This window comes from Micromys minutus (assembly GCF_963924665.1).
Source record: "Micromys minutus genome assembly, chromosome: 10".
Taxonomy (NCBI): domain Eukaryota; kingdom Metazoa; phylum Chordata; class Mammalia; order Rodentia; family Muridae; genus Micromys; species Micromys minutus.
In genome coordinates, this window is record NC_137979.1 from 3,629,348 (window position 1) to 3,654,932 (window position 25,585).

Sequence of the window (25,585 nt, forward strand, 5' to 3'; positions counted from 1 at the left end):
CGTCAGACTGCACACAGTGCCTATAGCTCTCTATAGGTCCCTAGTATGTGGTTTACAGAGTGGATTCAAGTTAAAGAGGCTAAAGCAGAGTGTGAAGGGTTTGAGAAGTGTATGGATAATGTCAATAGAATCCTTATAGATGAGAACTTGAGACCAACCCTGGGATGAAGCTGCTGCTGTGGCCCAGGGAGGAGTCAGGCTTAAGGACAGACTTCAGGGAAGATCTAGTGAAGTGTGAAAACAGGCTGGAGCAGGTCTCTCCCTCTCCCTCTCTCTCTCCCTCTCCCTCTCCCTCTCCCTCTCTCTCTCCCTCTCTCCCTCTCTCTCTCTCCCTCTCCCTCTCCCTCTCTCTCTCTCTCTCTCTCTCCCTCTCCCTCTCCCTCTCCCTCTCCCTCTCTCTCTCTCTCCCTCTCCCCCTCTCTCTCCCCCCCTCTCTCTCTGTGTGTGTATGTCCACCAGGCAAACAGATGGACCAGTCGGCTTTCCAGTAGGTAGCAGGGCCCAAGCTGAGCTGAAGCTCCTGCGTCAGACTAGTGTTTTGTGACTGTTGATCTTTAGTGCATACTGGGTGTCAGGCTGGTGGGCCATAGCATGTTATCTTAGTGCTGGGTGTCCATCAATTTATGGGGTTCGGGGAGTTACACACTGTCCTTGGTCTGGTGTGGCCTGTTTTCCCCTCATGATTTGAAAATATTTATGTTTCCCTATCCTCTCAGTTCACCTTAGAGGGAGAAGCTTGTAATTTGGTTCTGTTCCCAGAAAGCACCTATTTAATAAGTCTCTGATGCGTGGTCTGTGCCCGGCAGATGGTCAAGTCGTGGGTCCTGAACCATGTCTTCCTCCTGTGACTACTCTCCTGCATCTACGGATCCAATTTCCTGAAGTCAATACTACTAACACCATTTCTGCATATTCTAGTTTAACTAGTAACACTTCCTGACCATGCCGGACCTCAATCCCTCCCTCTGCCAGTTCGAATCCCCACCTCACCTCTAAGGGAAGTTCTCTCATCTTTTCTGATCTTCACTTTCTCAGGTTTGTTCCGCAGCAAACCGATCCCCATCACCGGTAAATCTCCCTAGTTTTCTTTCCTCCTAACATCCCTCTTCCCTAAATAGAGCCAAAAACTGCCTGTAAAATATTGTCTCTGAAGAGTAAAAGGTTGTCGAAGGACACTGATTCCTTGCCCTAGGGATTTCCTCTGCAGGAAATCGCTCCCAGGAAATCCCACCCAGGAAATCCCACTTTCTTGAGATTTGAGTTCCCAAAATACCACAGAAGGTCCGGATGACCTCTGTGGAATGTTCCAACGCCCTAGGTGTGCCTGGGGGTGTACTGATAAAAAAATGTATGATTCTTCCCCTTTGAATTTCCTCATTCCGCCTGTCCTCCCCCTCCTTTGTGATTTTTGCCTTTATAAGCCCGTTACAAGTTCAGGCCGGGGTCGAACTCCTCTACCCCTGCGTGGTGTATGAGTCTCGACCCCAGCATGCTGGCCTGAGATCTCACTCTTTCACTTTCAATAAACTTCCTCATGCGATTGCAGCAAGTCTGGTCTCGGTGCCTCGCTGGGTGCGCGCCTCTCCTGAGATTTGAGTGAGGGTCTCCCTTCGGAGGTCTTTCATCTCCTATGTACAGTCTGAAAAGGCCTGGTTTTATCCATGATAGAGTGAGTTAGAGTAGGGCCTAGCCTCAGCATCCCCACCTTGTGAGACACGAAATTCTCACCTTGTAAGCTGTACCTCCTCCTTTTCTCCATCAGGACCCATTGAGGGTGTGGTAACTTTGGTTGTATGTTCAGCACTGTGAATAAGAGGAGGCCGCTTGCTTCAGAGGTAGCAGTTGGGGAATTTAGCTTTTCAAGACCTGCCCTGGTCATGCCCAGGCGAAGGGCATTAACAGCTTTGCACAGGAGTTTGTTTGGTGACCACCCTGGCCAGGAAGGGCTATGCTGCTCTGTGGATTCAAAGGCCCATCTATTTCTCTGTGAAAAACATGTTACTAGAAAGAGTGGGAACTAAAGAGATGCTCAGTGGTTAACCACGTGCTGCTTTTCTAGAGACCCTGGGTTTCGTTCCCAGCACCATTGATCTTGCCTAACTCCCAGGCACCTTCTTCCTTTTGTTCACCAGTTTAGCTTTTGTGATGAAGTGGTTGGAGGAAAGAGAGATAAAAATACACACAGTGGAGCTTGTGCTGGGGCTGGTACTGGTGCTGCTGCTGGTGCTGGGCTGGTGCTGGTGCTGGGCTGGGGCTGGGGCTGGGGCTGGGGCTGGGGCTGGTGCTGGGGCTGGTGCTGGTGCCTGGGCTGGGGCCGGGGCTGGGGCTGGGGCTGGTACTGGTACTGGGTTGGGGCTGGGCCTGCAGTTGTAGCTCCTTGGCAGCATGCTTTCATAGGACACACAAAGCTGTGAGTTGATCTCTTAAACCTCGGAAGACATGGGCTGGTGGCATCAGACACTCAGACCTGAGCACAGTAATCATGTCCTTAACAGTCCCCCCCCCCATTTCTTCTGCTTTGCTCAACTGTTAGACTTCATCCCTAAAGCTAACCTCCAAGGTCTACCCCCTTATTTAGCTACTCCCCCCCTCCACCCCCAAGGCTGACCACCAAGAGAAGCCATCAAAGTATAGAAGTCTAGTAATCCAAAGCCCCCTTTGGCTATCCTAATTAAAATGCTCAATCCAAACAAACCAAGTCATCCTAATGGGGTTTCTTTTTTTCCTTTATAGCCTTCGTTTTGCCTATGGGACACATCTGTATTTTCTCTACCCAGAGGCAGTCCTTTGTCTCTCTGGTGCAAATGTCTTTTTTCCTCTCCTTGTCCCTTCCAGTCTACCTCATCCTGTATCTTCTGTTTTTGTCTCTCATTCCCTCCCCTTTGTTCCTCTGGGGTAAATGCGTCTCCTTTGTCCTGAGCAGAAAGAAGATCCTTTCAATGCCTGTGATCCCAGCACTGAGAAGCTAGAAGCAAGAGGATTAGAAGTTCAAGGTCATCTTAAACTAAAAGGTGACTTTGAGGACAGCTTGGACTAAGATCTGGAAAACAAAACAAAACAAAACAAAACACAAAACCAACAAAACTGGAGAGATGGCTGGAGAGATGTCTCAGGGGTTAAGAGCACTGGCTGCTCTTCCAAAGGTCCTGAGTTCAATTCCCAGCAACCACATGGTGGCTCACAACCATCTGTAATGAGATCTGATGCCCTCTTCTGGTGTGTCTGAAAACAGCAACAGTGTACTCATATAAAGTAAATAAATAAATCTTAAAAAACTAAGAAACAACCCCCCCGAAACAAACAAACAAAACAAAAGCCAAAAAACCTCAAACAAAATCAACCAAACAACCCCAGAAACACACACAGCATGTTGTACCCGCTGTAAGAAGGTTCAGGACTGAGGCTTGCTTAGGACTGGAATTTGGGAGGAAACTGACAAGCAAGTCAAAGGGCAGGATGAAGAATAATCCTTTTCTGGTCCATGTCTGCTTTTCAGACGGGAAAGGAAGTCCCACATCTGGTTTCCCTTCTACCCACCCTAAGTGGTAATCTTTCTAATCTCAAAGTGCTTATCCCCATACATACCCCAAATAGTTATCTTCCTACCCACTCCAGTGGTTATCTTCCTACCACTCCAGTGGTTATCTTCCTACCACTTCAGTGGTTATCTTCCTACCCACTCCAGTGGTTATCTTCCTACCCACTCCAGTGGTTATCTTCCTACCCACTCCAAGTGGTTCTTCTGTCCCAGGCTCTCGGGAGCTGAGAAAACAGACATTTATCACCAGACCTGGCATTGGGAAGGTGTTGTTTTTGAGTTCTGTTTTAGTCAGCTTTGTACCATAGTAGCACAATAATTTAATAATCAACTTAATAAAGGAAAAGGTTTATCTTGACAATTTTTTTGAGATTACAATATAATTAGATCATTTCTCCCCTCTTGTTTCTTCTTCTTGTCCCCCCCCCCCCATATGCCTCTAACCAATGGGTGTTCTCTTCTCTAGGAAAGAGTATTTCTTTCACCCCAGCATTGCTTTGTTGCCTGTAGTCCTTTGTGAAAGACTGAGGCCTTGTGGGCTTTTTCCCTTTCGCTTTAGGCTCCCTTCCCCAGCCCCCTGTGTATGGTTTGATTCTTTTGGCTATATTTTATTTTATACTTACACTCTTTCTCTGGAAGAGCAGCAAATGCTCTTGCTCTGAATGGCAGAGTCACCTCTCCAGGCCCCATAGCGATCATTTTAAATTAAAAAAAAAAAAAGGTTAAGTGTCCAAAAGATAACAATGGAGGTGAAAAGCACAATAGATGACATAGGTAATAGGAGAGCGAGAGAGCGAGAGAGCAAGAGAGAAGAGAGAGAGAGAGAGAGAGAGAGAGAGAGAGTGAGAGAGAGAGAGAGAGAGAGAGTGTGTGTGTGTGTGTGTGTATGTGTGTGTGTGTGTGTGTGTGAGAGAGAGAGAGAGAGAGAGAGAGAGAGCAGGAGAGAGCAAGGGAGAATGAGAGAGTGACAGAGAGAGCGCGCTGAAAAAAAAAGAATGGCCACTTTGGAACTCCTTAAGTAACACTCCCAGAAGCAGCAAAAGGTACACAGAGAACAAGATGAACAAAGGAAAGGAAATGGACTTGTTGGAGAGATGGCTCAGAGATTAAGAGCACTGGTTGCTCTTGCAGACCATCCAGGTTCAGCTCCCAGAACCCACAGGGAGGGTGGCTCACACCCATCTGGAACTCCAGTTTCATGAAATCGAATGCCTTCCCTCTTCTGACTTCCACAGGCACGCATGTGGTGTACATCTCTAAATGCAGGCAACCACCCAGACACATAAAAATGAAAACACACCCTTTAAAAAAGTAAAAGAGAAATTTAAGAAACATGATTATAAAATCCCGAGTTCGGATCCACAGCACAATGTAAAAGGCTTGGTGTGACTCCATGGGTCTGCAGTTCTAGATTGGCGGTGGGGTGGGCAGAAATGGGCAGCTCCTTGGAGCTCGCTGGCCAGCCAGGCTAACCAAAATGGCAAGCTTCAGGTTCAGTGAAGGGATCTTGTCTATAATAATAATAATAATAATAATAATAATAATAATAATAATAATAAAAGCAGAGAGCAATTAAGATAGATACTCAATCTCCACCTTTGGTCTTCATAAGCACATGTATGGTGGATGCACATACCTTCACACACACGTGCGCACGTGTTGTCACAGGCACATAATTGCCACCTTTGCACATACACGCACGATAAAGAGACGTTCCCTTACAACTGGTAGTTGAGGAGTAAGACTGACCTCAGAGCTTTCAAGGAAACAGAATGAGAACAGAGAACAAGTTCCTGGACCCACTTTTGCTTCTATAATAACCTGGCCCCTAACCTTAAGGGAGTAAGGAATTCTTTTAGCTCACAGTTCCATTACAGCCCACCATTACAGCAAGGTCAGGACAGGAGCTTGAAGTACCTGGTTATAGCTCATCCATGGTCTAGAGCCCAGACAAAACAAACTCACGCCTGCTTGGTGCTCAGCTAGCATTCCCTGCTCTTAGAGCAGGGCCCAAGCCAAGGGAATGGTGCTGCCTACTTTCAGCCTGGGTCTTCTAATCTCAATTAAGGCAATCAAGACAGCCCCACTCCCACCCCCAGGCACACCCAGAGGCCAGCTGGATCCAGACAACCACTTATTGAGACTTCCCTCCCAGGGTGTCTCTTTGACAATTAATCGAAACATTATAGAGTGAGTAAATTTCCCAGTGTTGTGAGCCTAGCGATGCAGCTCTCTGGGCAAACGTTCGCTCACACATGTGCATGTCATTAAATAACACTTGCAGGAAGGCAGCGCCCCGGCTGTTTGCTCACACGATGACTCACACTGGAAACAAGTCTAGTCTCCTATGACTCAAAATCCAGAAGCAATAAGAGCAACAATGGATACACTTCATTACACAAAAAAGTAAAGCGTGGGGGCTGGAGAGATGGCTCAGTGGCTTCTTACTGCATATGCTGCAGAGGACCAAAGTTCAGCTCCCAGCACCCATGGCGGGCAGCTCACAACCGCCTGAAGCTCCAGCTCCAGAGGATATGACGCCCCCTTCTGTCTTCCTCAGGCACTGCATGCATGTGGTACACACACACACACACACACACACACACACACACACACACACACACCGGCACCCTCTTCAACCTCAGATGATATAAACATCATCTTTATGCTAGATGCCTGATGGCTTCCTTTTATCTAGTTAATTTGTAGTTGGTATACAAAATAATAGGGCTCGTTATAACATTTTTTTAACATATGCATATCTAATCTCTATTATCCTCTCTCTTCCCTTCTCCCTGCCCTGCGGTTCTTCTTTATCCTCCTGAATAGTCCTCCTTCAATGTGTGTGTGTGTGTGTGTGTGTGAGAGAGAGAGAGAGAGAGAGAGAGAGAGAGAGAGAGAGAGAGAAGAAGAAGAAGAAGAAGAAGAAGAAGAAGAAGAAGAAGAAGAAGAAGAAGAAGAAGAATGAAGGAGGGAGGGAGAGAGGAAGGGAGAGAGGGAGAGAGGGAGGGAAAGGGAGAGAGGCAGGTAGAGAGAGAGACACACATGTAGAGAGGAGAGAAAGAGAGAAAGAGACAGCAACAGTCAGAAACACAGAACACACACACACACACACACACACAGAATTCACTTTGTATATATTGATTCTGAAGTATCTAACATTTTATTGGAGTGTTGGCTGGGTGATTGGCTACTTGAGTCTAGACCAGTACTAAAGCTGGCGCAGAGCCACCTTTCACAGGGGTCACCTAAGATCATGGGGAAACACAGACATTTACATTACGGTTCATAACAGTAGTAAAATGACAGTTACAAAGAAGCAAAATAATTTCTCTTATGCTTGGGGGTTATGACAACAGGAAGAACTGTGTTAAAGGGTCACAGCATTAGGAAGGCTGAGGAGCACTCACTGGTCTAGACTCAGGGAAGATCTAGAACTGTGGACGTCATTAGTGTACAGACGGTATTTAAAATACAAACCCGGGCAGCGTAACTACACGAAGTTAGGGCAGATTTGGGTCTCTGCCTTGGTAACAAACAGCCCCCAAATCTGTGGTTAGATTTAATTTTTTAAAAAAGAGATGATCTTATTACATAGCCCAGGCTGACCTGGAACTTGCAATCCTCCTGCCTCCGCTTGCCAAGTGCTGGAATTTCAGGCGTGCGCCACCACACCTGGCACCGTTTTTTGTTTCTTGCTCCTGTGAAGCCTGCTGCAGGTCTGGGCTTCCTCCCAGCCCATCTGTCTCTTAGCATGACTCAGCCATCCAGCTGCTTTGGTTTTTGGTCACACGTCTAGAAGTGAAGATCTTTGCAAATAGTCGTAGCCAGAGAAAAGGCAGCTGGAGACTCGTGCACCAGGCGGTGCTGGGAAGTGGCCTGTCTCTTTTGTTCACAGCTCTTGGGCCAGAACCAGTTGCAGATGCCTTTCTTCTTCCTGGCAAAGTGGGAGAGGATATATGGATGAGCCAAGAGAACAAGGAAAAGTAGGTAGACAGAGAGGGAAAGGAGGCTGTCGCAAAGTGGACAGGGGAATAGAAGCGTGTTGAGGGAGGAGTGGAGGGAGAGGGTCAGGAGATATCATAGAACCCAGGGAGGGAGTCATCAAGATGGGTAGGAATCCAGATGCAGTCACAGGGTTTAGGAGGCTGAGGCCAGGACTGAGACACAGAGACCCTGGACCCCGCCCTCCTTCCGTACACACAGAAGAGGAAACAAGGAAAGCTGACTGAGGACCAGCAGGCACAAACAACCTGAGATCTTGATTAAAATAATTTCCCAGAGCCACATGCAAAACCAAGCAAACAAAAACCTGTTTGGAGTAGGCTTAAGTGAGATGCTGGGATGTGGGGAGGGATGAGAGGTTAGTAAAGCCAAACAGCTGGTAGAGCACGTAAGACTGGGTTCTGTTTGTTCTCAGCCGGGGTGGGCAGCAGCATCTTAATATGCTAGAGAAGGCCAGTGATGTGGAAAGCAGATGATGTGGGAGAGGATGCTGCTGGTGGACAGCTCCTTGGATAGGTGGGGATGTGGCCGTAGGTGCAGCTAGCATTCCTGTCCACGGGGAGCAGGGAAAGGCCGAGGCGGTGGTAGGGATTCTGAGAGACAGCCCCCAGCTGCCCCCAGGAACACATTCGTATTCTTCTTATTCGGAAACGTCCTTGCTGGTTCACATTCTGTTAACTCATGTTGGTGCGCTGGAGATTAACCCAGGCTGTCCTGCTTGCTAGGCGGGCACCCTGCCGCGGAGCTACACCCTTACCCTATACATGGGTTGTTGCTGTTGTTGTAGATCTCAGAGAAGTGTAATAACATTTTAATATTAACCCGGTGACATTAATGCTACGAAGTTACATTTACAGTTGAGGTTGCGGTCAGCACTAATATGTCGATTACAGTAGCACCTCATGTTATTTCTTTATAACACTAGTACAAAACCATTAAGTTTCTTGCCGGTCTGAAGACTCGTATTGGAATCCCATATCTAGTACTCACTGGAGCTGCTTCACCTGTGAGAGACAGCCATGGCTGGGAAACGGAGGCAAGGCCTACATTATGAAACATTAACTAATGGACGAAGAGCATTGGAGAGGAGGGGGTGTATTTGAGGACTTAACCCGCCTGTCTGTCTCCAGGTGGGTTAATGCACACTTTGTGAAAGACCAAAGGGATTCAGGGCACATATGCAGAGAGAGAGGGGGCACACATGCAGAGAGAGAGAGAGCACACATGCAGAGAGAGAGGGCACATATGTAGAGAGAGGGGGCACACATGCAGAGAGAGAGGGCACACATGCAGAGAGAGAGGGGGCACACATGCAGAGAGAGAGGGCACATATGTAGAGAGAGAGAGAGGGCACACATGCAGAGAGAGAGCACACATGGAGAGAGAGAGGGCACACATGCAGAGAGAGAGGGCACATATGTAGAGAGAGGGGGCACATATGCAGAGAGAGAGGGCACACATGCAGAGAGAGAGGGGGCACACATGCAGAGAGAGAGGGCACATATGTAGAGAGAGAGAGAGGGCACACATGCAGAGAGAGAGCACACATGGAGAGAGAGAGCACACATGCAGAGAGAGAGCACACATGCAGAGAGAGAGGGTACACATGCAGAGAGAGAGGGCACATATGTAGAGAGAGAGGGCACACATGCAGAGAGAGAGGGGGCACACATGCAGAGAGAGGGCACACATGCAGAGAGAGAGCACACATGCAGAGAGAGGGCACACATGCAGAGAGAGAGGGAACATATGTAGAGAGAGAGCACACATGCAGAGAGAGGGCACACATGCAGAGAGAGGGCACACATGCAGAGAGAGGGCACACATGGAGAGAGAGAGGGCACACATGCAGAGAGAGAGGGCACATATGTAGAGAGAGAGAGAGGGCACACATGCAGAGAGAGAGCACACATGCAGAGAGAGAGGGCACATATGTAGAGAGAGGGGGCACATATGCAGAGAGAGAGGGCACACATGCAGAGAGAGAGGGGGCACACATGCAGAGAGAGAGGGCACATATGTAGAGAGAGAGAGAGGGCACACATGCAGAGAGAGAGCACACATGGAGAGAGAGAGCACACATGCAGAGAGAGAGCACACATGCAGAGAGAGAGGGCACACATGCAGAGAGAGAGGGCACATATGTAGAGAGAGAGGGCACACATGCAGAGAGAGAGAGGGCACACATGCAGAGAGAGGGCACACATGCAGAGAGAGAGCACACATGCAGAGAGAGAGCACACATGCAGAGAGAGAGGGAACATATGTAGAGAGAGAGAGGGCACACATGCAGAGAGAGGGCACACATGGAGAGAGAGAGGGCACACATGCAGAGAGAGAGGGCACACATGCAGAGAGAGAGGGGGCACACATGCAGAGAGAGAGAGGGCACACATGCAGAGAGAGAGGGCACACATGCAGAGAGAGAGAGGGCACACATGCAGAGAGAGAGAGCACACATGCAGAGAGAGAGAGCACACATGCAGAGAGAGAGGGGGCACACATGTAGAGAGAGAGAGGGCACATATGTAGAGAGAGAGGGCACACATGCAGAGAGAGAGGAGGCACATATGTAGAGAGAGAGGGCACACATGCAGAGAGAGAGGGCACACATGCAGAGAGAGAGGGCACACATGCAGAGAGAGAGGGCACACATGCAGAGAGAGAGGGCACACATGCAGAGAGAGAGAGGGCACACATGCAGAGAGAGAGAGGGCACACATGCAGAGAGAGAGGGCACACATGCAGAGAGAGAGAGGGCACATATGTAGAGAGAGAGGGCACACATGCAGAGAGAGAGGGCACACATACAGAGAGAGAGGGCACACATGCAGAGAGAGAGCACACATGCAGAGAGAGAGGGCACACATGCAGAGAGAGAGGGCACACATACAGAGAGAGAGGGCACACATGCAGAGAGAGAGGGCACACATGCAGAGAGAGAGAGGGCACACATGCAGAGAGAGAGGGGGCACATATGTAGAGAGAGAGGGCACAGATGCAGAGAGAGAGGGCACACATGCAGAGAGAGAGAGGGCACACATGCAGAGAGAGAGGGCACACATGCAGAGAGAGAGGGCACACATGCAGAGAGAGAGGGCACACATGCAGAGAGAGAGAGGGCACACATGCAGAGAGAGAGGGCACACATGGAGAGAAAGAGGGCACACATGGAGAGAGAGAGCACACATACAGAGAGAGAGGGGGCACACATGCAGAGAGAGAGGGGGCACACATGCAGAGAGAGAGAGGGCACACATACAGAGAGAGAGGGCACACATGCAGAGAGAGAGAGAGCACACATGCCGAGAGAGAGGGGGCACACATGCAGAGAGAGAGGGCACACATGGAGAGAGAGAGGGCACACATGCAGAGAGAGAGGGCACATATGGAGAGAGAGAGGGCACACATGCAGAGAGAGAGGGCACACATACAGAGAGAGAGGGCACACATGGAGAGAGAGAGGGCACACATGCAGAGAGAGAGAGGGCACACATGCAGAGAGAGAGGGTACACATTCAGAGAGAGAGGGCACACATGGAGAGAGAGAGGGCACACATGGAGAGAGAGAGGGCACATATGGAGAGAGAGAGGGCACACATGCAGAGAGAGAGGGCACACATACACAGAGAGAGAGGGCACACATGGAGAGAGAGAGGGCACACATGCAGAGAGAGAGAGGGCACACATGCAGAGAGAGAGGGTCCACATTCAGAGAGAGAGGGCACACATGGAGAGAGAGAGGGCACACATGGAGAGAGAGAGCACACATGCAGAGAGAGAGGGCACACATGCAGAGAGAGAGGGCACACATACAGAGAGAGAGGGCACACATGCAGAGAGAGAGGGCACACATGCAGAGAGAGAGAGGGCACACATGCAGAGAGAGAGGGGGCACATATGTAGAGAGAGAGGGCACACATGCAGAGAGAGAGGGCACACATACAGAGAGAGAGGGCACACATGCAGAGAGAGAGGGCACACATGGAGAGAGAGAGGGCACACATGGAGAGAGAGAGCACACATGGAGAGAGAGAGGGCACACATGGAGAGAGAGAGGGCACACATGCAGAGAGAGAGGGCACACATGCAGAGAGAGAGGGCACACATGGAGAGAGAGAGGGTACACATGCAGAGAGAGAGAGGGCACACATGCAGAGAGAGAGGGCACACATACAGAGAGAGAGAGGGCACACATGGAGAGAGAGAGGGCACACATGCAGAGAGAGAGAGAGCACACATGCAGAGAGAGAGGGGGCACACATGCAGAGAGAGAGGGCACATATGTAGAGAGAGAGGGCACACATGCAGAGAGAGAGGGCACACATGGAGAGAGAGAGGGCACACATGCAGAGAGAGAGGGCACACATGCAGAGAGAGAGGGCACACATGCAGAGAGAGAGAGGGCACACATGCAAAGAGAGAGGACACACATGCAGAGAGAGTGGGGGCACATATGTAGAGAGAGAGGGCACAGATGCAGAGAGAGAGGGCACACATGGAGAGAGAGAGGGCACACATGGAGAGAGAGAGGGCACACATGCAGAGAGAGAGGGCACACATGCAGAGAGAGAGGGGGCACATATGTAGAGAGAGAGAGGGCACACATACAGAGAGAGAGGGCACACATACAGAGAGAGAGGGCACACATGCAGAGAGAGAGGGCACACATGCAGAGAGAGAGGGCACACATACAGAGAGAGAGGGCACACATGCAGAGAGAGAGGGCACACATGCAGAGAGAGAGGGCACACATGGAGAGAGAGAGGGCACACATGGAGAGAGAGAGCACACATGCAGAGAGAGAGGGCACACATGCAGAGAGAGAGGGCACACATACAGAGAGAGAGGGCACACTCAGAGAGAGAGGGCACACATGCAGAGAGAGAGAGGGCACACATACAGAGAGAGAGAGGGGGCACACATACAGAGAGAGAGAGAGCACACATGCAGAGAGAGAGGGGGCACATATGTAGAGAGAGAGGGCACACATGCAGAGAGAGAGAGGGCACACATGGAGAGAGAGAGGGGGCACACATACAGAGAGAGAGAGGGCACACATGCAGAGAGAGAGGGTGCACACATGCAGAGAGAGAGGGGGCGTATATGTAGAGAGAGGGCACACATGCAGAGAGAGAGAGGGCACACATACAGAGAGAGAGGGCACACATGCAGAGAGAGAGAGGGCACACATGCAGAGAGAGAGAGGGCACACATGCAGAGAGAGAGAGGGTACATATGTAGAGAGAGAGGGCACACATGCAGAGAGAGAGAGGGCACACATGCAGAGAGAGATGGCACACATACAGAGAGAGAGGGCACACATGCAGAGAGAGAGAGGGCACACATGCAGAGAGAGAGGGGGCACATATGTAGAGAGAGAGGGCACACATACAGAGAGAGAGGGCACACATACAGAGAGAGAGGGCACACATGCAGAGAGAGAGGGCACACATGCAGAGAGAGAGGGCACACATACAGAGAGAGAGGGCACACATGCAGAGAGAGAGGGCACACATGCAGAGAGAGAGGGCACACATGGAGAGAGAGAGGGCACACATGGAGAGAGAGAGCACACATGCAGAGAGAGAGGGCACACATGCAGAGAGAGAGGGCACACATACAGAGAGAGAGGGCACACTCAGAGAGAGAGGGCACACATGCAGAGAGAGAGAGGGCACACATACAGAGAGAGAGAGGGGGCACACATACAGAGAGAGAGAGAGCACACATGCAGAGAGAGAGGGGGCACATATGTAGAGAGAGAGGGCACACATGCAGAGAGAGAGAGGGCACACATGGAGAGAGAGAGGGGGCACACATACAGAGAGAGAGAGGGCACACATGCAGAGAGAGAGGGTGCACACATGCAGAGAGAGAGGGGGCGTATATGTAGAGAGAGGGCACACATGCAGAGAGAGAGAGGGCACACATACAGAGAGAGAGGGCACACATGCAGAGAGAGAGAGGGCACACATGCAGAGAGAGAGAGGGCACACATGCAGAGAGAGAGAGGGTACATATGTAGAGAGAGAGGGCACACATGCAGAGAGAGAGAGGGCACACATGCAGAGAGAGATGGCACACATACAGAGAGAGAGGGCACACATGCAGAGAGAGAGAGGGCACACATGCAGAGAGAGAGGGGGCACATATGTAGAGAGAGAGGGTACACATGCAGAGAGAGAGAGGGCACACATGCAGAGAGAGAGGGCACATATGCAGAGAGAGGGCACATATGTAGAGAGAGAGGGGGCACATATGCAGAGAGAGGGCACATATGTAGAGAGAGAGGGGGCACATATGCAGAGAGAGGTCACATATGTAGAGAGAGAGGGCACAGATGCAGAGAGAGAGGGCACACATGCAGAGAGAGGGCACAGATGCAGAGAGAGAGAGGGCACACATGCAGAGAGAGGGCAAAACGTTAACTCTTTCACTTACAAGTCCTAAACACATACCACATATTCATATGGGCCCCACAGACAGATAGACATACAACATATGCCAGAATACATCACACACAGTACATATGCAAAAACATGCACATAGACAAACATGCTGCAGCAAAACACACGGTATGTGCATGTGCCACACACAATGTGACATGTCACGTAGAACACTACATGTACACCCAGACAAGGCAGACATATAGCATATGTACCTGCACACTCACAAGACACATAAATTACCTGACAGATACTATATCATATGCATATACATGCATGTATATCTCATATAACACACCATGCAAACCATATGCTACATGCACATACATTTACACCATGCCATATGCACATATGCCCTGTGTACAATACACTAAATATCCTTGCACAACAGAACCTGTGCCCACACACTCCACATGTTCACACACTCACATACTATGTATCGATACATCTAAGGCACAAACACAACTGTGACCATAATCAGAAGATTGCAATAACTACAAGGACCACTAGGGGGCACTGTGTTACTTATCCAGAACTCGGTCTTTGCCTACTTTTATGCAATAATTAGACTGTATACAGTAGTTTTAAAAGTATGGCCCCAAATATTTTCATAATAACTTTAAGATTTCATTTGCCTTCTAAAAGCACATACTTCTCATTCTCCCCAGAGAATGCAGTGGAAATTTCCAGAGAGACTTTAAGAAGTGTGGCATTCAGTAGACAGCTCTGAAGCAGATGTGGGAATCCAGCTGTCAGCCAGGAAGCCAGGAATCCTTTTAGAGAGCTGTAAATGTTACCATGCTGCTCTTTAAACCAATTAAAACTTTTCTTGTTTTTTTGAGACACTTTTTCACTATGTAGCGTTGGCTGGCCCAGAACTTGCTGTGTAGATCAGGCTTGCCTCGAATTCACAGAGATCCACCCATCTCCACAGCTTCTCACTAATTTCAATAATATGTAGTTATTTTTATACACTATTGTTAAAATGCAAAGTACTCATTGTTTTTATTTAAAAACGTAAACATTCTAGGGGCTGAACTCAGTGGTTAAGAGCGCTTGATGTTCTTGAGAGGACGCTGGCTCAGTTTCTAGCTCCCACATCGGACAGTTCACAGCCTTTTTAAAGTCCAGCTTTGGGGGATACAACACCCCCTTGTGGCATCTGTGGGCACCTGCATGTGTGTGATGAACATATGCACACTAAGATACATACACATAAAAACAAAAAATAAAATAAAAATTTAAATATTAATAATATTTTGAATGCCTTTAATTGTGTGTATGTGTTGAGGGGAATGCACTCATCAGTTATCTGGGGAAGCCAGGAGAGGGCAGCAGATTCCCCCTGGAGCTGGAGTTCTCAACCTTCAGTTCCCAACATTTTAAGTTGAAATATGATAAATAAAAATTGCATATGTTTACTGTGTCTAACACGATGTTTTTAATATGTATTCATCATGGGGTAGTTAAGCTCATTAGCACGTGACTGCTTTACATTACTTTTTGGCGATGAGAGCCCTTTATGTCTGCTCTCGGTAGTTTCAAGATTATTTTAATTAATAAAGACTAAGAATTAATCAGAATTACATATTTTCTTTTTTGAAATACATACAATGCCAAAATCTCCTCAATTCTTGTGAAAAGAGGACTCGGAAGTCTGAGAGCACGGCGTGGTTGGAAGTCAGAGCCGCTCAGGCGTCGGTGTGGCTGTGGTGAAGACCTCAGGATGAATGACAGCACAGTCTGTTTGCTGACGGTCACTGTTTTCATGTCTTTCATCCCCCAATGCTGGGCATGGAGGACAAGGCCTTGCTATGCATTATGGGTACTATGACCAAGGCCTTGCTATGCATTATGGGTACTATGAACAAGGTCTTGCTATGCATTATGGGTACTATGAACAAGGCCTTGCTATGCATTATGGGTACTATGAGCAAGGTCTTGCTATGCATTATGGGTACTATGAACAAGGCCTTGCTATGCATTATGGGTACTATGAACAAGGCCTTGCTATGCATTATGGGTACTATGACCAAGGCCTTGCTATGCATTATGGGTACTATGAACAAGGTCTTGCTATGCATTATGGGTACTATGAACAAGGCCTTGCTATGCATTATGGGTACTATGACCAAGGCCTTGCTATGCATTATGGGTACTATGAACAAGGCCTTGATATGCATTATGGGTACTATGATCTGAGCCCCAGCCCCAGCTCTCCAATTTTTTTTCGACTAAAAATTAAGTTGAAGTTGACGTGCTTTTACAAGTGTGTGTGTGTGTGTGTGTGTGTGTGTGTGTGTGTGTGTGTATGTGTGTGTGTGTGTGTGTGTGTGTAGCCGTTTGGTTGTTGTGAGTGTTTGAGGGGTATAATTTCAGAGTCACAGGATGTTACAGCGAGTAGCTCAATGCTCTCACGCTTTTACTGTAGAAGCCCCGGTTGCCCCAGGGCCTGGCTATCACTAGTCCTTCTGTTTTATACAGTTTATTTTTATTATATGTGTAAGAGTGTTTTCCCCATGTGTATGTGAGTACGAACTGAGTATAGCTGGTACCGTCAGAGGCCAGAAGAGGATGCCAGATCGCCTGCAACTGGAGTTACAGATGTTTGTGTACTGCTATGTGGGTGCTGGGAATTGAACATGGGTCCTCTGTGAGAGCAGCCAGTGCTCTTAACCTTTGTTTATTTTTGCGATGGGGTCTCATTATGCAGCCTGGGATGTCCTGGAACTCACTATGTTGACCAGCCTGGCCTTGAACTTCTGGAGACCTGACTGCCTCTGCCTCCTGAGTGCTGGGCTTAACCTCTGAGTCACCTCCCCAGCCCCAAATGTATTTATTTTTTAAAAGACAGGGCTTCTCTGTGTAGCTCTGGCTGTCCTGGAATTCTGTAGATCAGGCTGGCCTCAAACTCTGAGATTCACCTGCCTCTGCTTCCAGAGTGCTGGGGTTTAAGGTGTGCACCCCCACACCTGGCCAAATGGACCCTTTTAAAGGTGAGCATTTGCGTGGGTGTGCAGCAGACTCTTCCTCAGAATTTTAGTTTGTACAACATGTTTAATTTCGTAGGTATATTTATTTTTAAGATAGGATCTCATATGCCTCAGCCTCATCCTCACCGTGAGGCTGAGAATGAATTACATCCCTGCCCCCGTTTCTCTTCTTCTGCCGTGCTGAACTCCACTCGTGTGCCGCCACGCCCTGTCTATGCCGTGCTGGGGATGGAGCCAAGGGCTTCATGTGTGCTAGGCAAGCACTCTACCCACTGAGTCAAACCCTTCATCATTATATTTATCAACGTCCTCATCATGTCTTGGGACATCCCATATTGAGGTGATTTTGTTTCTTACTTTGACTCTATTTAGTCTCCCGTGGTACTTCATTTCTAAAGCATTTAAAAAGATGCAAGGGAGTCCTACACCTTTGTGACTGTTTTAGGAAGGATGACAATGAGGGTGGAACCATGGACCCCAGGGCCAGAGGCATTCCTTAGAGATGCCCATCACTAGCACTGTCCGACCACGGCCGGTGGCTTCATCTCTCTGGGCCTTTATGAAACTTACAGTGCTCTGTGAATTGAATGGAGGGACAGAGGTAAAGCCTTGGAGAGCAGATGTTCAGAGGATTGCTTTCTATTATGAGCCACACTGGCATGTGCAGGAATCCCTTTCTCTCCTTAGATCAAGAAGCAGATGTGAAATTGCTGGGTCAGTGGGCGCCAGCATTTTGAAGACTGTTTTGACAGCTCTCTCCGCGCTGTTGCCCTAGCCGCTCTTGCTGGCAGCACGCTAGAGCATTGGAGTCACTGAGTTGCGCTTGGAAAGGAGTCGCTCTTCCACGAGCATCCACCTGAGGAAGAGAAGCCATTTTAACAATAGAACCCAAGAGTTACGCCGAATGCACCACAGAGGTGCCTGAATAGTTTGGCTTCCAAATATCAGCTAGCTAATGTCACAATCATGTTGTATAACAAGCCATCCCTAAGTCACAGTGGCATCCAAGGATGATGAGCGTTTGAATCTTAGGCAGAGTTTGCAGGTGGTTGCTATGGTAGCCGGACAGCTCCTCTCTACACGTCTATCATCCCTGTCCTTGGGTTAGTAAGGGTGGGCACACCAGTGGGTGATGTCAGGGACCCAATGGGAGCACATCTGCCACACAAACACACCTCAAGCTTTTGCTTGCATCACATCTGCTGACATCCCATTGGTCAAGCCCGAGGTCATGAGTGGGAAATGGCTCCACCCCTATACTGAGGCTGTGGATGAAGGGCACAAGTGGAGATCTGGGGCTACAAAGTTGGTGCCCCGTGTCCTGCAGTCCTCGGTTACAAGAAAGTTTTTATTGGACTTGAGAGGACAAAGGAGATGCTTCTGTTTCCTTATTATGGCGGCAGACAGATGGTACCCGCATTGTTATTTTTCAGTGCTGTGTGATCCAAATAGCTGACAGTTTAATAGAGGAAAGATTCTTCTTGACTGATAGTTAAGAGGCATGTTAGTTCATCCCAGTGGGGAAGGCTCAGTGGAGAGACATTGACCCTGGTGGGGGAGGTGCTGGCCACAGTTTGTTCACGTGGAATCAACCAATCCGAGACGGCAGGCTGGTCAGAAGGAGGCCCAGGTGTAGCTTTCAGAGTCTTGTCTCCTAAAGTCTCCACACCAGAAGAGGGCATCAGATCCCATGACAGATGGCTGTGAGCCACCATGTGGTTGCTGGGGATTGAACTCAGGACCTCTGGAAGAACAGTCAGTGCTCTTAACCGCTGAGCCATCTCTCCAGCACCAGAAACTGAATATTTAAAACACCAGCTTGTGGAGGACATTTGAGGTTCAAAATGTAGCAGTACCCAGCTTATGATAACTTAAAGATTGTTTTTTAAATTCTTGATGATAGAAGTTCTCAGTAGCAACCATACTTTGACTTTTCAATTTGGATCTTTCCTGTATGCTGCTGTCTTGGGGTGCTGGGCAGTGGTGTTGGGGTGCTGAGTGTGGTCATGAGGTAAATACCTGGTATTTTTGTTATACTGTGTTACTGTCTATATCATGTTTGGTAGGCTAGAAAAATTCAATTTTATTTCATATGTGGTCTTATTATGTAACCCAAGCCAACCTTAAGCTCAGCATCCTCCTAGTGTAGGTTCCAAAGTACTGGGACTTAAGTTTCAATTTATGATGTAGAAGGACCTACCAGGAATGTTGCTTAACATATCTAAGTGACTTAGAATTCTAAGAGAATTTGTCTGTACCAAATTTGGGGTGACACTCAGTAGTGGGCTGAGTGCCTAGTATGTGGGGCTCTGTTAGTATGAGCTCCAGCACACATACACATCAAGACACATACACAAGGGGGAGAGAGAGAGATGGATGGAGGGAGGGAGGGAGGGAGGGAGGGAGGGAGGGAGGGAGGGAGAGAGAGAGAGAGAGAGAGAGAGAGAGAGAGAGAGAGAGAGAGAGAGATTTGGTCATATAGTACCTGTCTCAATTTAGGCATTTCTTAGCTAGCATGATTTTATATGTTCTGTTATAAAGACAGGTCTGCAGTCCATGCTGCTCTCAAACTCATGACCCCCCCCCCATCTCAACTTTCTGACAGATGGGATTACAAGTGTGTGCCACCATGCTCATGAGTTTTCTTCTTTGATTTTTTTTCTTTCTTATGGTGAGAGGGGCTGAACCCGAGACCTCCCCCAGCCCTTGTGTTACTAGCTTAAAAGGAGCTGAAAGGTTATGTAATTATTTAAATAATTTCTTAGATGATTTCCTTTTTTATAAAAACCCCTGCCCCTGAGTGAATTCAAATATGTAAAATTGACAAAAATTTTAATTTGTTAAAAGAGCAAAACTATCTTATTGATTTAGAGAGCTTTTAAATTATACTTCCTTTAGAAATCTCACAGCTTTAAAATATATTTTCTTTAAAAATGTAAAATTGTGTGTGTGTGTGTGTGTGTGTGTGTGTGTGCACGCGCGCATGTGTGAGCTCATTCAGAAGAGGGTGTTAGGTTCCCTGGAGCTGAAATTACAGGTGGTTGTAACTCTCTGATGTGGGTGCTCAGAATGATTTCAAACCTTCTGTAAGAACAGAAAATGTCTATCCAATGAGCCATCTTTCCAGCTTGTGTGGCAGGACTGACTGGATAGTTCCTAAGTCCTGCTCTTGCATGTGCACGGGGTTGTATCCTAAGTGCTGGCTTTATTGGTGTGCACCACCACATCTGCCTGAAATTTAATATTTTTTAAAGATTTATTTTTATTTATGTATCTATGTGTTGTAAATACAGGAGACCAGAGGAGGGCATTTGATCCCCTGGAACTGGAGCTAGGAGTGGTTGTGAGCTGTGCAGTGTGGGGTGGTTGTGAGCTGTACACTATGGGGTGGTTGTGAGCTGTGCAGTGTGGAGTGGTTGTGAGCTGTGCAGTGTGGGGTGGTTGTGAGCTGTGCAGTGTGGGGTGGTTGTGAGCTGTACACTGTGGGGTGGTTGTGAGCTGTGCAGTGTGGGGTGGTTGTGAGCTGTGCAGTGTGGGGTGGTTGTGAGCTGTGCAGTGTGGGGTGGTTGAGAGCTGTACACTATGGAGTGGTTGTGAGCTGTGCAGTGTGGAGTGGTTGTGAGCTGTGTACTGTGGGGTGGTTGTGAGCTGTGCAGTGTGGGGTGGTTGTGAGCTGTGCAGTGTGGGGTGGTTGTGAGCTGGGTACTGTGGGGTGGTTGTGAGCTGTGTAGTGTGGGGTGGTTGTGAGCTGTGCAGTGTGGGGTGGTTGTGAGCTGTGCAGTGTGGCTGTAAGAATCTAGCTTGAGTCTCTAGCTTCTATTTTCTTGAGTTCTTGAGAGGTGGCATGATCCTATACGTGCTCGGAAATGTCTTAATCTTACATTTACCCTTGAATGGCAGTTTGGTTGGTTATTGAAATCTAAATTAAAAATAATTCTTAGAATGGAGAGATGGCTCAGTGATTAAGGGTACTTGCAGCTCTTGTGGAAGACCCGGGTTCCGTTCCCAGCACCTACATGCCAGAAGAGTATCACTTGTAACTCCGGATTATGGGAGCTAATGCTGTCTTCTCATCTTTGTGAACACCAAGCAACACATGGGACACATACTTCACGCATAAAGTAAAAATAAACAATTCTTTAGAATAATTTTTTTGCATAAGAATGTCAGTAAAACTATTCCATCATCTTCTAGCTTTCAGCTTTGATGGTATATCTAATACCAAGGCATTTTTCATACTACTGTGGTTAATTTGTTCTCTCTTTCTAAAAGTTATATAGATTTTCCTTTTATTTATTTTTTGTTATAAGCATTTACTTCAGTGTACCCACATTTTGAAAGTTCTCTTATTTCTCATTGGAGCCATTTGACAGTAAACAGACCTGGTTAATGTGTTGAGCAATGTCCTTCCTACGTCTGGAATGCTTACAGGGCCTTCATTATTTCTTCATTCCCACTTATGTGTTCTCTTCTTCGGGAACTCTTGTCATACTGACGTTGGAATGTCTGGGTCTGTCCTCTGCATCTGGTGAGTTTTACCAAGGGTGTTTGAGTCTCTGTCCTTTCACATTAGGTTCAGAAAAAACCTGATTTTCTCTCCCATGATGCCACCATCCCCCAGTTAGTGTGTAGCCCACTATCTTTCTTCTATTGACTTAAAAAATATGTATTTATTGTATTTGTATGTGTATGCATGTGCACACATGTAAGTACAGATGCCCATAAAGGCCAGAAGGGGGCGCTGGATCCTCTGGAGCAGGAGTTATAGGTGACTGTGACCAGCCCTGTGTGGGTGCTGGAAACGTGCTCTGGTTCTCAGAATGAACAGCCAGAGTTCCTAACTGCTGACTCACCTTTCCAGTTCCCATCTATCGCACTAAGATAACTAATTTTCAGTTTCTACTATGTATAGCCTATTTTGAGATTAAATCTCACCATGTAATCCTGGCTGGCTTCAGACATATCCCCCTGCCTCAGCACCCCCAGTGCTTCCAGATTTGCACCACCATACTTGCTTGGCTCTAGTTATGTTTTTTTAAATGAATGAACTGTTTTCTATTATATTGTAGAAGATTGAAATTATAATTTCTTCTATTAATTTCCTTTGGTTGTAATTCTTTGGTGGCATATTTAATTTTTCTTTTATTGTGGTCATTTTTCTTTTAAGTGCTTGTAGATTCTTGGCCATCTGCCCATCCTTTTGTCTGAGAATTCCCAGGAACCTGATTTTATTCTTTGATGATGACTGGGATGGGGGCGGGCCAGGTTCTGTTCTTTAAGAGTAGGGTTGGAGTTCCTGGTCCTTCCTGGGGATAGAGCCTCAGTTTCCACTGAGACTATGGGTTTTAGGCTGACAGAAAATGCTGTGGTCAGTGACTGTGTCTCTCTTATCCTCCCATGCCAGCATGGGCCTGCCTTTCCCTTTCTCCCCTTTCTTCTTTATGCCTCTTTTAATCAGAGAAGGCTTTCCTGTCATTTGTGGGATTCTGGCTAGGAGGAAGGTCAAATGGGGTGCTTTGCCTCCATCTGGCTCCAATCTGCATTTTTAGCAAAACAACTAAGTTGGGAAGTTTGAAACTAACAACATTAGGGCTGAGAGATTTCTTAATGTGAATATATTTCAGTAGAGTTAATGAAAACTTGGAGTGCTTACAAAGTTGGGTATATTACATGTGTGACAAATTATATATAAACCAGATTTCATTTCCTGTTTTTTTTCTTTCTTTCTTTCTTTTTTTTTTTTTTTTTTTTATCAGCAAAAGAAAAATGGCAAGGAAAACCAAATCTCTCATAATACAGCTATACATTTTAGGGGATAATATATATTTAAACATCTTCAACATTTGCTGTTAAAATAATAAAACTTCACCCAAAAGTGCCCCTCGAAGTATGAAGTTCTGGACAGAGATGAACCCCGTATTTAGATATGGTACAGGCTCTGCCTCCGGGGGCTCATCAGGTCCAGGCTGCTGTTAGCAACCCTCATCACACCCACTGCCTTACTCTCATCTCTATGGTGATTCTTGTTAAGTAAAGTGAACAGCCCCTGTCATGCGCCCCAGAGCCTAATTTGGCATCTTTAGCTGTGCCTGTCAATCTCCACAAAGCACCACCCATCGAGTCAGCCGATATCTGATGATTGTTCAGTCTAGTGACCCGAAGAGGAGAGGGACAAGATGCGGTCCCTTCAGGAAGTATTCTAGGGAGAAAAGAGGCCATAGCTTTTGTGGAAAAGATCTACCAAGTGGGACCCAACTTTTTACGTCTTTGGGAAGGTGACTGAGTTAAAAAATGTTTTATACTTGTGTAACCAAAATCCTTTTTAAAACGTTGTCTAGCTTCCCAGTGGAGGTTGAACATTATATGATTCAGCAATCAAAATAATATAGAAGAAAATCATGTTCAGCAGCCCTCTCCCATCTCTGTTTTCTTGAGTTGCCTGGCACACGCTAGGTAATAGCTGAATCACTGAGCTACAACCCTGACCCTCTAGATTATAATTTTTTATTATATTCTTGTTTATATTCTAGTGTCTTTATTTTTAAAAATTAATTAACTAAAAATTTTTTTTTTTTGAGAAAAGCTCTCTTGTAGCCCAGGCTGGCTTTGAGTTTGCTATGTTACTGAACGTGGTGGTCCTCCTGCCTCTGCCTCCTGAGAGCTGGCATTCCAGGCACATGGTTTTAGGCTTTGTTTTATGCAGCGCTGAGGATCGAACCCAGAGCTCTGTGCACGTTACTTCACTCTCCCAAGCAAGCTAACCCTAGACCATCTAGTGTTTTTCCTTTCTCTGCCGTCAAAAGGTGGTGCGCCATACACTTAGCTCACTAGCTGGCTGGCAGACCTGAGGACCACACTATTGTGGATGGGTCATGATACAGCTCATTATTGTTAGTAAGTGGTGGAGGTTCCAAAAGTCTGACGACCCGGCGAATGGCTCAGAGAATCAACTACTGTTTGTCTGTGTGGCCGTGTCTTCACAGAACTGATTTCAGTAGTGGGGTTGCTCCTCTCAGGGCATTTGCATCCCTTATCTTTGCAGATTTTGCCGATTGTCCCTCTGTTGGGGTTACGCCATCCCATTTCCTCCCATCAGTGATGGAGAGTCTTCTTCTTTGGGGAGAATATTTCTAATTCTTACATGTTTTTCAGCTACCAAATTATATGTACTCATGCCCTTTCCCTTGGTGCATGAGAAATGCTTCAGGGTTTTATCAACCCTTCTGTTTACGCAAGTCAGATTGCCCCTGAGATGTTGTTAGACTTGATTTATGGTGCTTTGGATGAGGAAGCTTTATTTAATGTTGGTTTTTGAGACAGGATCTCGTGTTGCCGAGGCTGCCTCCAACTCACTCTGTGGCAGAAGCTGGCCTCTAGCTCCTTCTCCTTGTCTTTACCTTCTGATTGCTTGGCTGGGGTGAAGAATCTTGAAGGGAGCCCATGCTGTTTAAAGAATGATAGGCAGGCAAGCCTGTGGGGGTTCAGATCAAACTGTTGGAGATGGGAGGGCCCAGGATCAGAGACAGATTGTGAAGAACTTGGGCTGTCATTCACTGAGGGTGTTTTGTGTACAAATGCTTACATACATGTGCTTGGAGAAAAGATCTCTCACTGTGTAGCTTTTGACTATCGCAGAACCGTGTAGACCGTGTTTGACTTGTATTCACAAACTGTCTTCCTGTTACTCTGTGCTGGGATTTGTGGTACTGCCCTTGCTTTGTCCCCATTGATGACAAGGAGGGAGATGTTACAATGTTACCAGGAGGATTTAATTCCCAGAACCTGTTCAGGGCATGGAAGAGAGGACAGATAGTCCAGCTTTTAATTCTTAACTTCCTGCTGCGTGCCCTGGAGAGATTGCTATTTGGCCTAGTTAGCAATCCTGTTTTCCATGACGGGGCGGTGCGTGCGGTGGGGGTGAAACTTTGCAACTTACTTTCCAGGCTGAAAAGGTTGAGAGGTACTTTCCCACTCGGTCCCTTCTCGGTCCTTATCATTGTTATTCAAATGGGTAGTAACTGAGACAGATCCCAGGGCTGCTGGTGCCTCGGAACCTCCCATGCAAGAGATCTGACTTTCCACTTCCAAAGAGTAGGAAGTCATTAGTGGGCTATCTTGTCCAAGGCACCATTAGGAGGAGGTGTCAGCCCAGAGCAGAGAAAGCTCAGCGAGTTTAGTTTTTTGTTTTGTCTTTTCTACCCACCCTGTGGCCTTGCCAAACCCGGTTGTTTGTCTGGCTCCTGGAGGGTGTGAGAGGCAGGCGATGCTATGTGCGGTTTCCATGGCAGTGGGCCGCTGGGGCCGTGGGGATGCACAGCCAGGTGGCTGGCGCAGGCTCACCTGCTTTTGGCTCCTGGCAGCCGTGGTATCAAGGAGGTCTAGGCTCCCCTTTCTGCTTTTCTTTAGTTCCTGGAGCTCTGGTTACTGTTTTTATGAGTCTGAGCTCTGTGTGAGAGAACTTTAAAAAGTTCCATGTGACTTTATCTGGGGAGCGGACCGAATGGCAGCGATTCAGAAGGCGAGGATGGAAAAGTACCAGAGGCGAGGCTGGTGCAAGAGGCTGAGGTGCCTACAAAAAGGAGGCATTCCACAGCCAGGCT